Below are 11,976 nucleotides of genomic sequence, written 5' to 3'. Positions count from 1 at the left end.
ACAGGCTAAACACACACCTCTGCCAGCCTCGCTCTCTCACAAATACTGTACACACACATGCACACTCTGCACAACTCATAATAATAATGTCTCTTAATTAAAGACAGTGAAATGTTCACGTAGGTGTATTTTCAATGAACATATTACTTAAGCCTTCACTTGTTTGTGTTACGCTTTATGACTGAAGTAGCTATTATGGCCAGAAGCGTGCATTTTTAGGTGTTGAAAGGAAGTGTGTTTCTAACCAAGCTGGAGTCAAAAGGGAACCCATTTGATCAGTGCCAAAAGCCCCCACATGCTCGCCCCCTGCCCCCCATTTCTTACATCTGTGGCACAGAAACTATGCCTGAGTACCCCAGAACTTCACCTGCCCCAAGCACACCCCCAACACACACACATACACACACACACACTCAAACCCCCATCAACTACCACCTTTAGCGGCCCCAGGAGAAAGGTGTGTGAAAAGAAAGCCATTTGCCAGTTCACACAGGCACACACATACATACACTCAAACAACAGTGTGCAATATCCACAAGAGCATAGACTGATGGAAGTTTAGTTTCCTGTTTGTCTTGGCTGACTATTATGGTGGACAGTATTGTGTCATTGAGAGCTTGTTTTGTCTGAAGTGTTTGTATTTAACTATACTTCGGGGACAAAACTCTCCTGGAAGTTTGCTAAATCTGACAAACGCCCTATTTTAGGACATCTTCAAGGTGAAAATGATTCATAAATAGATTATTATTATTATAAAAAATGCATTATTTTTTTAAAAGGTACAGTTAGAGTTTAGATTAGGCTTAGAATACCACTCTTACTATTGCTCTACAAACCCCTACTCTAAGTATTAAACTTTGCTGCGTAACATGTCCTCGGTTGTTCGTGCTCTGTGTATCTTAAATGATGGGATTTGTTAAGGAACGATGTGCTATTACATTGAAGAAATCATACCTTACAATTTTGCACCCTAGCAAGCACTTAGAACACTTAGCAAACAACCACATAACATCAAACAAGCAAACACCCCTAACAGCCTTGCATTGTGATTGTGGGACACTTTTGAATGAAATGACAGCGATTGCTAGTAGATGTTTATACTTGACTTTAGTATCCAATCAATCTCCAATTAATTGAAAATGACTGTAAGAACTCCTTAGAGAGAGAGAGAGAGAGAGAGAGAGAGAGAGAGAGAGAGAGAGAGCACAGTGCTTGAGATGAAAAAAGGTAAAGAAACCAATGTCACCCCGCACCCCACAGAGAGTGAGGGAAAAAGGGATAGATTAGACCGATAGAAAGTGGTAGAAAGGAAGCTGACTTTAATACAGAGACAATAAGTGTTGCTTTGATCAGATCGAAACATAAATGGAAACACTTTCAGGCTCTGCCGTAAATAGGTTTGTACAGCGCTCCTTACGGCAAACTTGAGAAATTAGACTCGTTTCACTCCCTGCTTTGAGTGCTTCACTCTGACAGCTCAGCATTTGAATGGGGAACAAAACAACACGCAGCACGTGAGGAACGGATGACTGACCTTACGGACAATACAATCGTCTCGCCTTCCGTTCCCTACTGTCTTTTACTCAAAGGACGTCGGAAAGTCTCAACTGAGGCCACAAAGATGAAGGAGAAAGTGTGAGGGCTCAGGATTGATGTAAGAGGTAGTTGCTGAACGTCTCTTTTCCTCTGAATCAATGTGTGAAGGAACAGTCCTCATGTCTGGCCCCTGGTGATAAAGATAGCGGCAATTAGCGAGCGGCACAAACAACACACGCAGATGATAGCCTTCTGTCTTAGAGAAATATATGTGTTGCACAGTTCAAGAACCAACCGCAGAAGGAATGCGCTCTTTGCATGTCACATGAATCAAACGGTAAAGCCATTGTGCCGAGAAGGAAGTGTGAAGTGGGTGGCAGTACAAGATAATTCTGATGAGCCATTCGGTGGAAGAGGAGGAGAGGAAAACAATAAGCGGAACGGAGACTGATACAGAGGAGACGGTGAAGGCCTATGGGGTAGCTACACCCTAAAGCTGCTCTTTAATCAGTTGTTTTCAGTTCCCAGTTATTAGCTGGCTTGCAGGGCGAGTGGAAGAGGGAGTTTTGCAGGTCTGAGAATAGCATGGAGAAAGAGGGAGAGATGCTAGCTAATTACTCTTCACTCACAAGTGTTTTAGCATGCTGTAAAGCTGGCGTGAACACATTCCAATAAACTTTGTGGTGAAATAAAAAACAAAAAACAAAAGGCCCTAAACTTCTGTTAGTTTTCCTGCTTTAACTGTTGTTTGTTTTTTTATTTTATCTGAACAAAGATAGCGAGACTGTGCCAGGCATCCTGGAGAGGAATGCTGGGTGCACTGAGCAGCTTTCCTGTTCCCGTGGCCGTGAAATTGGACTCTTTGCCCCCCTCCTTCCCATTCCTTGTTCCCTCCTGATTTTCACTCTCTATCTAACAAACAGTATTTTCTTGTTTAATTTAACAAGAAAAGAGTAATAAATGGAAGCCATTGCTCCAAATCCCGCTGTGCTTATGTTTTTGCACTCAGCTCCCCAGTGAAAGGGCAATTTGCTAAATTATGTGATAGAGTAATTAGATGAAAGCCAGGCTTCAGATTGTTGCTATGCTGCCACAATAAGGACTGATCCTGGACCAGCTGAATATTAGGCTGGCTCTGGGCTTCGTCCTGTTTGTACACAGAACCGGAGAGCGAGAGGGAGCCTCCATAACAGCTCGTAAAAAGCAAACCACAGCACAATGTGCAATCGCTCCCCCCCATTTTACGTGGTGTTTGTGTTCAAAATGAGACTGGAAGGCATAATCGCTTTTAATGCAATTAGGCTCCAATTTAGCACCCTCTTCACACACATGTAACAATTCTGGTGGAGGCAACATTCTTGTTTTTTCTCTTACTCGCTGGGAGCACATTTTGCCAAACCTCAACTGTGCTGCATCTTGAGCAGAACCAGGTGTGAAAAACGCTATAACTCATTTCTGCACTCGATGGACTGAATCGTGCAGAGGGCCCTGAGCTGGTTGGACCAGCAGAAGGGGGAACGGGCTGTGTCCTCTTCGGGGAGTTGGGTTGAATTTGTTGCCCCATAGGTGGAGGCTGGAGTCAGGGGGAGAGAGTTGGTTTGAATTGGCCTGCTGATGATTTCCTGGGCAAAATTACAGATGTTCAGCATATGACCTCCTCAAAAAGTAGTGCATGGAAAGCAGAGAGGGGTTTTCAAAAGGCTGGGGTTCTCGGTTTTACTTAAAAAAAAAACAAAACAAAAAAAAACACTGAAAGGGAGACATACATTTGGCTCAAAGCAGTGAATTTTCCTACATGCTCAATTTAATTCACTAAGTCAAGATAAGATTTGCACTAACATGTCTCACATATTAATCAAAATCTATGAACTTGTGCAGTGTAGAAAAATATGGTGGAAGTGCTGTGCATAGCAAAATAGGAGCATTACAAATGTACTTGTTATGACCAACAGATAGATCCACAGTAAAAAAATTAAAATAAAAGAGCCATTGTATTCATAGTTCTTAGCATTAGATACCATCCTGAAAGTTGTCTGTGAAATGGTTGATACGGTGCTGTGTGTTGACATTGTTCAAACAGCAAGACCCGCCACTCATATCGCCATAGCAACTGGGTGCCCTGACAGATCTTATCACAAGGGTTTGGACCTGATGATATGTTGCCTTGACCACCTTTAGTTGTCAAGCTAGCCTGTTATCACCTCAATGAAAACTTTTGAGAGACTTGAATTGCACATTGCTAACACACAAATAAAATAGTAATTTATCAAACATGCAATATTTTCTAGACAATATATAATTTCTAAAATTTCTACATTTTTGCAGTGTGTCTTTATAAAATATTTTACTATATGAATTAATTCTTTGATATAGGCTATGGTTTTTCTTTGAAATCCAAGGAATACCATGAAATTGCCATCATGGTATTTTTCAAGAACATGAAAGTACAGCAGTATTTTTTTTAAAGGTAACAAACATGTGTATTGTCATCAAGAAACATAAACACCCCCAGAATTGTCTGTCTACATAACATCACAGGATCCATTTTGTATCGCATAAAAAACTTGGCCACCATTATTGCAAATGAGGCTCCTGGCTGGCTCTTTGTCAAGAAAAGTAACATCCTTGTAAACAAACTTTAGGCATGGTAACATTTAGCCAAGAGCCCACTCTGAATAGCCTTGTCAAAAAAGCCACCACATCTATTAGAGATCAGAGGTCAACCAGGCCTTAGATGCCATTAGTCCGTGGTTGTTTATTGCCGTGAGATGTCAGCACACTGGTCACCCATGGCAACCCCAGTGTGGTACTCTGCATTTGGCCTGGTGGGGAGCCCTACTCTCAAGTGTTCTCTCACCTTTACCACACAAGGCCAAACCTCAAAAGAGCCTTGCACATACACAGATCAAATGACCTGGAGCTCTGAGTGTGCATTGTTTTTACTTTCATTCACTCGTTCATTCATTTTTGACTAGAGCAGAAAGTCCATGTAGATTAATATTTGCAAATTGAATTTAGCAGCCTAAGGTCGCTGGTTATTTCTTAATTTCATCTAAGTGGCAGTGAGTACTGGAGGCGCCATAAAATTGAAATAGCTTCAAGGAATTCTTCAGACAGTGAGGATCAAGCACTGTGGATCTTTGAAAAAAAAAATGGCTTCTTTCTTGACTCCGTCTGTACTTTATGTTCTTCTGAACTGTGCTTCTTTGCTTTTTTACCATGTTTCTTTCAGCCAACTGGGTCTTTACCTCAGCTGTTGTAGCTTTTTTTTGGTGTTTTTGTTTGAGGGAGAGGATACATGTTTATTTGTGTGTGTGAGACATTTGGAAGCAGTGACTTGATGCTTTTTTATAAAAGTTGGTGTCAAAGAAGAGGCAGCTGAGTCAATCTTAGGGCTGTGGCTGCCCATTGAGGCAGGATGCGCCCCCCTGCTCCCACATCTTGTAATGAAAACATCATCAATTACCCCACTGACAGGCCCCTGGGATGTGGGGCAGGCAACTCTTTGGGGCTGGTCTTTGTGGATAGACAGCCCCCTTCACCCCCACCCCTCACCCCTAGAGAGGGAAAGAGAGAGAGGGTGGAAAAAGACTGTATATCCATCATTGGCAAGGCTTCGAGGGTGACAGCGTAAAAGGCACTGGTGTGTCATGGGCAGAATGGATTGAATTGGCAGACTCCACATGGTGCAAGAAGAGGTGGATGGACGCTGCTCTGTCACTGCTGACACAGCCTTTCACAGGCCATCTGTGCCCTGATTGATGATCACCACATCAGTAGACGTTTTTCTACCCAAGCCCACCACAGCGTCCCCAACATCAGCTGCACCTTTGGACTGAGGCTTTGGAACAAAGACAGAACAGTGCTTAATTGACACCACTCTCTCTTTCTGCGTCCCGACGCAGTTGGTTGGCTCCCTTCCTCTGTAATGTCCCTGAAAGGCAGTTAAGTTTTACTTCATGTAACCTCTGAACTGTTGAAGCATAGCTGGTCCAGATGAGAGTTGTCCCTCAAACTTCCTCGCTGCTCTCTAGAACCTGACAAATTTATAATGCCCACAGGGCCAGCCACTGATGCAGCCATGTCATTGGAGAAGACAGTGTTCATGTACACTGTTTTCCACTAGTAGGCCTACACAGGTGGGCCTCACTGAATTCCATCCGTCCAGCTTGTTAACATGAACTCTTAGGAACTTTCATTACGTTGTCAGTTAGAGAAAGTTATACTCCGGCCAGCTATATCATAACAGTATTGTATTTCATTATCAGCTACTTGTGAAGGATTAGCCACTAACGACTGTTGAGTGTGAGATCATGCTAGGCCAGCATGGTCTCCTGTCTGCATACCAGCCATGGCATTAACGTGACAAACCGTGCTGTCTGTCTCTCAATTCTAATTTATGTGTAATCCCACTAAAATGCTTTGTCAGCATGAACTCTGGAAGAAGCTTGGAGCTCAGGTGTGTTGCAAGGTTTTCCTGAACAGTCTGTCTGTCAAAGAAATTCAGTAGCCTATTGTGGAAATACAGTGTAAATATCCTGAAGTCTGGCACATTCCATTTAGATATCCACTAATCACTCAGTGTTGGTGACCATGGTAGTGTTAGTTCGGTTGTCATTGGGATGGACTTATGGGGCATTTAGGGAGGATGTTAATCAGGGATTATGGTAGATGCTTGATCCACAACTGCCAGAGCTGGGAAGGGCAGAGTATACAACCTGAGGTGACATAAGGACAGTCATATTTGGATGTCTATGCAAGTCTGCGTTCTACAGCATTGTCAATTTGAATCTTTGGGTGTCAGTCCAGCGTGTTCTGTTCTGTAATGCATCTTAATCCTAGGAGTACTGTTGGCTAGAGTTTAGCTATGGTCTTGCCAAGAGTTAAAGGTCCATTGATGTTTTTAGATGGCGCTATGTGTGGAGATTCAGACCAGGCTTTGCTGATTTACCCTAGCTATGCTGTAATCGTCAGTGCTCAGGGATCTTTCCGCCTGCAGTCACCAGCTCAATACCTTTTACTTACAGCCACTGCAGAGCATTCCCCCACAGAGCAGAGCTCCAGCAGTCTGTCCCAGATACTCTTGGCTCACTCTGTTTGTGTGTGCATGTGCGCCAGTGTATGCCTGATGGATTATATGGCAGCAGAGACGCGGTAATCAGTTTGCACGTTTGCTGAACTAATTTATCAATTCGGTTCCTCCTACTTGTAATCTCAGCCATGCGTGCTGCTCTGAGCTCATTGTGCTTTTCATCTGGGGACAAACAGTTCTTCAGGAGAAAACGGCACTACCCTCAGGCCGCTTGATGGGTTTTTTCCCCTTCATGAAGGAGTCACAGAGCATCAACAGCGTAATTGTCTGGCAATGTGTCTGAAAAAAAAAAAAGTATACAAACATTGAAACACATGCACTCATTTCTGCATCAGTATCACCTAGAACTGACACTGCTTCATTTTGCATCCAAAGTTTGCAAGCAAAGTGGGCCAAAACGGGTGGCAAGCATTTTATAGTTTTTCATTAACTGTGCTGTCTTGGAGAGGAGATAAATTAAATTATTTTATACCATCATGCGTAAGTGCATACATAGTTTAATGGAGCTAGCATGTCCTGTGTACTGAATCCAAAACCCTTTTAAAGTGCCGTTGTCTTTGTTGTCATTGATTTCCCAAGGTGATGAACAAAGGGTAAATGGTCTCAGACACTTAAAACCTCTTAGATTTGTCTTTATTTGCCTTAACTTTATCCAGGACCTGGCATATACTCAACTATTGAATAGGATTCTCTCCATTTAGCTCTGATAGTGGATCTTGACCTTTTCCTGCCGCACTGAGTGCATGGTGTTTCCTGTCGCAATAAGGGATGCATGGCTGCATGGGAGCTGCATTGAGAGCACCTGCTGATCCATGTCGTCCCCATAGAGATTTCAGCGTGCAGCCAGGGGATCACTCCCTAGTGTGAGACATCTGCAATATGTGTCTTGAACCAGACATGGCCGTATTTCATCCGATTAGATTCAGACGTTAATAGAAAGTGTGAATTCACTAGGAGAGGAAGAGAGTGCTAGTCTGTGGGCCTTTTTATTTTTCTTTCTCTCTGTTATCAGCGGAGTGTTTTAGCTGTGGTGGAAAAGGAAGCAGACAGAGGCAAGGCGCTGCTCACTTGTTTGTTACGACAGATTAAGTCATCGATTTGTATAAGCTGTGCACCGATGGAGAAGGATCTGTCTTCCGCTCAGAGAGAGAGAGAGAGAGAGAGAGAGTGAAAGAAAGAAGAGGTGGGAGAAGGAGATAAAATGAGATCACAAAAGAAGAGGAAAGGAGAAATATGTCTCTGTGTTCTTCTTTCCTTCACTCTGCCAACTATTATCCAGGCAGTGAAATGGCATAAGGGAGCAATTGTAAAATACCTTTACCTTTTTTAACTCTTTTCCAACCGTGACCAGGTTTCTCCTCCCCCTCAGGCCCTCCATTGAACATTAATTAAAATGGCCAGGGCAAAAGGGTAATTATGATAATAACATAATAATATCGTGCAGGTTATTAGAATTTTTTTGTGGTTCCGAAATTGCTTCCTTTGAGTATCACATTTCAGTGGAATTAGCTAAAGGATAATTTCCTTGAAAGTAAAGGCATTGGAAAGGATTCTTTGGTCAAGGTGCAATATAGTAACCCGATTCTCTTAACATTTAATGCACCATGAGTTCCTGCTCCTGCCACTCGGCCCCCACCTTCAACAAACCCAGTTTTGGCTGTTGGGAGGCAGGAGGGTGGAGTAGCTTGTGTACCGAAGCATGCATTAATAGCCCTGCTTTGCATTTCACTCGCAGTCCTCTGGACAATAGCTAAAACAATAATTTGGGTGTTTATCAGCTTTAAATGATCTCAAGCCGCTCTGATTTTGTGTGTCAAGCACAACCGCTGGCTGGCACTCTCTAGAGTTGGTTGGCCGAGGTGGCATGTACCTCTTTGTCCATGATGCTACCTGACTGACTGTGCTAAAATCCCCTTCCCCACAGATATTAGACTCCCCCGCCTAGTGCCAGCAGCCCACCTCCAGCTGCGGTCGGCGTGGCAAGGCACGGCGCAGCTGAATTGCTTTTGAATGTTCCCCCTCAAATAGGCTGTAATTACAAGCTTAAAGAGGTTTAGTGGTCCAGTAAACTACATAATCACCCCTGAATTAGCCCGGGCTCATCAGCCGCAGTCCACCAAGCTCCAGTCAGTGTTTGCAGGCTGGCCCCCTTATTACCGTGTGACTGTGAACAGCAGGTGTGGAACAACATGCATCCCCCTTAAACACAGACTCCCCACCCTTCCACTGGTATCTGTAATGAGACTGAATAAGAGGCTGCCTACCCTACTGCGACTGGCTTTTATATCAGTGCCTGGACCTGGCTTACCTCTTTGCAGGCGCTTGAAGCTAAAGGCCACCTCATGAAAAATATAGCTCTGCTCTCCTCTATGTAAAGCTATTCAAATACCAGCCACTTTCTTCAAATGAAGTGGCTTACAAATCCGGGTGTCCAGATATGTGTTATTTTGTCTTTTGCCTGTTGCACTTTGCATTTTTGGATGCAAAGCCTTTAGCTCAAATTTGATAATGGTTATTTAGAGCATTGTGGCTTGGAAGTTTACACAGATATGGATAGATCTGATTTGTATTCCAGCCCACACCCATCTTTTAATTTTAGACTTACATTCTGTCCTCAGTTGCCTTTAAAACAAGAGTGCCTATTCCCGACCTATAAGAACTTGTGTTACACCCTATTCCCTAAACCAACAAAAAAAATGTTTTTAAGAGGATGACTAATTAAAATGCTGGAAACCAAATTAAACATATCCTCTTTTATCAAAAGTAGAGATTAAATGGTGAAAAAATTCCAAGGGTGAAATTTCCCCAGCTTTAGCTTGTTGTAGTACAAGGATTTCTAAAAACACTGTGTGTGAATAATTCATGTGCCGGCTTTGTGTTGACTTAGCTCGCTACAAACTTAGTGGCGCTCCCAATGAAGCATTCACACTTTCTGTGAGCCAGCCAGTCACCAACTCCGCCAGGGCATCTTAAACCCTGGCCTCCAGTTGTTTTCCAAATCTACGATTTTTCTCTCTCCTTTGTTGTTGTCTCATTGGTGAATCAATCTTAGGAAGAAATTGGGTTACAGAAGCTTTGCTGTTTTGTTTTTTTTCTATAAGATTCTCTCTCTCTCTCTCTCTCTCTCTCTCTCTCTCTCTCTCTCTCTCTCTCTCTCTCTCTCTCTCTCTCTCTCTCACTCTCTCTCTCTTCAGTTTCCCATATGATGTTTTGTTTTTCCTTAATGAAGGACAAAACGTCATGTTTATGCCACGTACACAAAAAGGAATTTGAAATGTCTCAACTTTTCCTCAGCCAAGAAAAACTCTGAGGTCAAGACTTTTTGTGCTTTCTTGAGAAACAACACCTTTCAATGATAGTAAATAACTTTTCTACAAAGCTGGGATGCCTCACATGCCTATCTTACTGACGAAGACAACAAGTGCATAATTGTCTAGAGAGATGATAATGCTCTTAGCCAAATATCAAGGGTAATCCTTCCTCCCCCGGCCTAAGGTTTGGGTTGGATGTTGTAGGTGGCCCTATCTGCAGAAGGCCTGAAGCTGTGGCTCTGGTACAGTTAATGCTAGCAGAGCTGGAGTAGGTGGAGCACTAAACTTCAGACATAATCCTGTTTTCTCAAGGACCAAGCCACAGAAGAGCGGTGGACGCAGCCCACACGTACAGTGGCTGGTTCTGAGATGGGATATGGAAATGATACTCAGTAGACACCTAGGCCAGAATGGCCCCTGGATCAAGCCTTAGGCATTCCTCAGGGGCAGCTTGGCTTCCATGGGGATTAGCCACAAGGAATATGGAAGTGAGGCTGCAGTAGGAGACCTAGCTGAAATGAACCCTCACATACCTTGAAAGGACCCACTGACCTTAGTCGCAACGTATTTAATATTAGACATCACATTTCTCTGGGAGATGGGCACTTAGTGGAGGCATTGTCAGATCGAGCCACAAGGATTAATTCTGTGACTGTGTCCTGCGACTCAGTGGGCATGTAACATTTTTGTGCCATGCCTCCCCACTAATTTTCTGTGTGAGGAATAAGCACCATGTTCAGCACACTTATTTTATTAAGTTAATCTTGTATGGAAAGCTTCTTTAATCCAAATCACACAGGATAGAGAGAAATGTTCCCTTAAATAGAACATAACGATAATAACGGTAATGTGGGTAATGAAAGCAGCAGAGTGGGGGAGAGGGGGATTGTGGCTGATTGTAATTAACTGGTTAAATGGAACACAAAAAGATGTGTCCACAGCGATTGGGGGGAGGATGTGTTCAGTATGTGGCCTTAGCCAACCCTGGGAGTTGATGGGTAAAGAAATACTGCTGGGATTCTGGCTTTTTTTTGCGGGGGAAGCAAAATGATGAAGAAAACGCAGAGATGAAAAGAACTTCCAAAATAGTTCTCCCCTCACAGTGAACCAGAGAATCCTGTCTAAGGACCTGATAAGGAGCGCAGCTGGAGCTCATCCAGACCTCCTCCTCCCTGTTCTACATAGACACAACTCTCCCCACAAAGACATAAAGGCAAGAGTACACACCTCTCATGTTTCTGCTCTCATAGTCTGAGTTGTACCTCTCAGCTTTCAGGGTACAGTGCAGTAAATACTGGAATTCTACCCTCTCCCACGGAAAGGTCTCCTGACACAACTTGACTCCTCATATCTTGGCTGTATTCAAAACAGCATTCTCGGCCATCGCTCTGAATTGTGGGTAAGGAGAACAGAGTCAACCGAGGGTTAGGGGGGAAGTCTGAGTTCTGTTTCGAGAAGCAATCTTTAGCTCTACCAGTGAGAGCACGAGAGAATGGGAGAGACCTGTTCACCTCTCTTATCTTGCTGATAGGACACGGACTCCACGCTCTTCCCTGTCTGAGGGGGTCACGGAGGAAGACCAGGAGGGACAATTGTTGATGCACTGGTACACACACACACACACACACACAAAGATAAGATACATGATGGAGAACTGAGCACGGGGAGGATCGTTGAGCATCGTTGGCTTGGTATCCACCAGTGCAGAAGAGGCTGGAAATTCTGATGAAAGGAGTAGTATATTTGGACAAGACGTATCATTAAGATAGGCGAAGGGAAACAGGGAGGATTCGTTGAGACTTTCCATCTGTTCTTTAGGCAGTGTTATTGCTTTCTCACTAAAGCATCACGAGACCCTGAGAAAACAATTCTCACCCAGTACTGCTGCCAAGAGGATTAAAATACTCAGTCGCTCTCTGACTATAATAAAATCTGTTGGTTTCTCTCCGTTAAACCAGAATCTAAATCACACTGTTTTGACGCATAGAGATAATTTGGTGTTTGGAGACCCACACAAAGGGAAAAAAAGGATTTCTA

At 43.5% G+C, this 11,976-nt stretch overlaps 1 protein-coding gene across 4 annotated transcripts in view; it reads left to right on the top strand.

Annotated features, from left to right (window-relative positions):
- Window positions 1-11,976, top strand: part of meis1b (Meis homeobox 1 b) — a 66,038-nt gene that overhangs the window by 31,791 nt on the left and 22,271 nt on the right. The gene's annotated exons all lie outside the window — the stretch shown is intronic.

Source organism: Leuciscus leuciscus, assembly GCF_965113295.1.
Source record: "Leuciscus leuciscus genome assembly, chromosome: 22".
Taxonomy (NCBI): domain Eukaryota; kingdom Metazoa; phylum Chordata; class Actinopteri; order Cypriniformes; family Leuciscidae; genus Leuciscus; species Leuciscus leuciscus.
The sequence above is the reverse complement of the archived record's forward strand: the minus strand, read 5'-3'. Positions and strand labels throughout refer to the sequence as shown.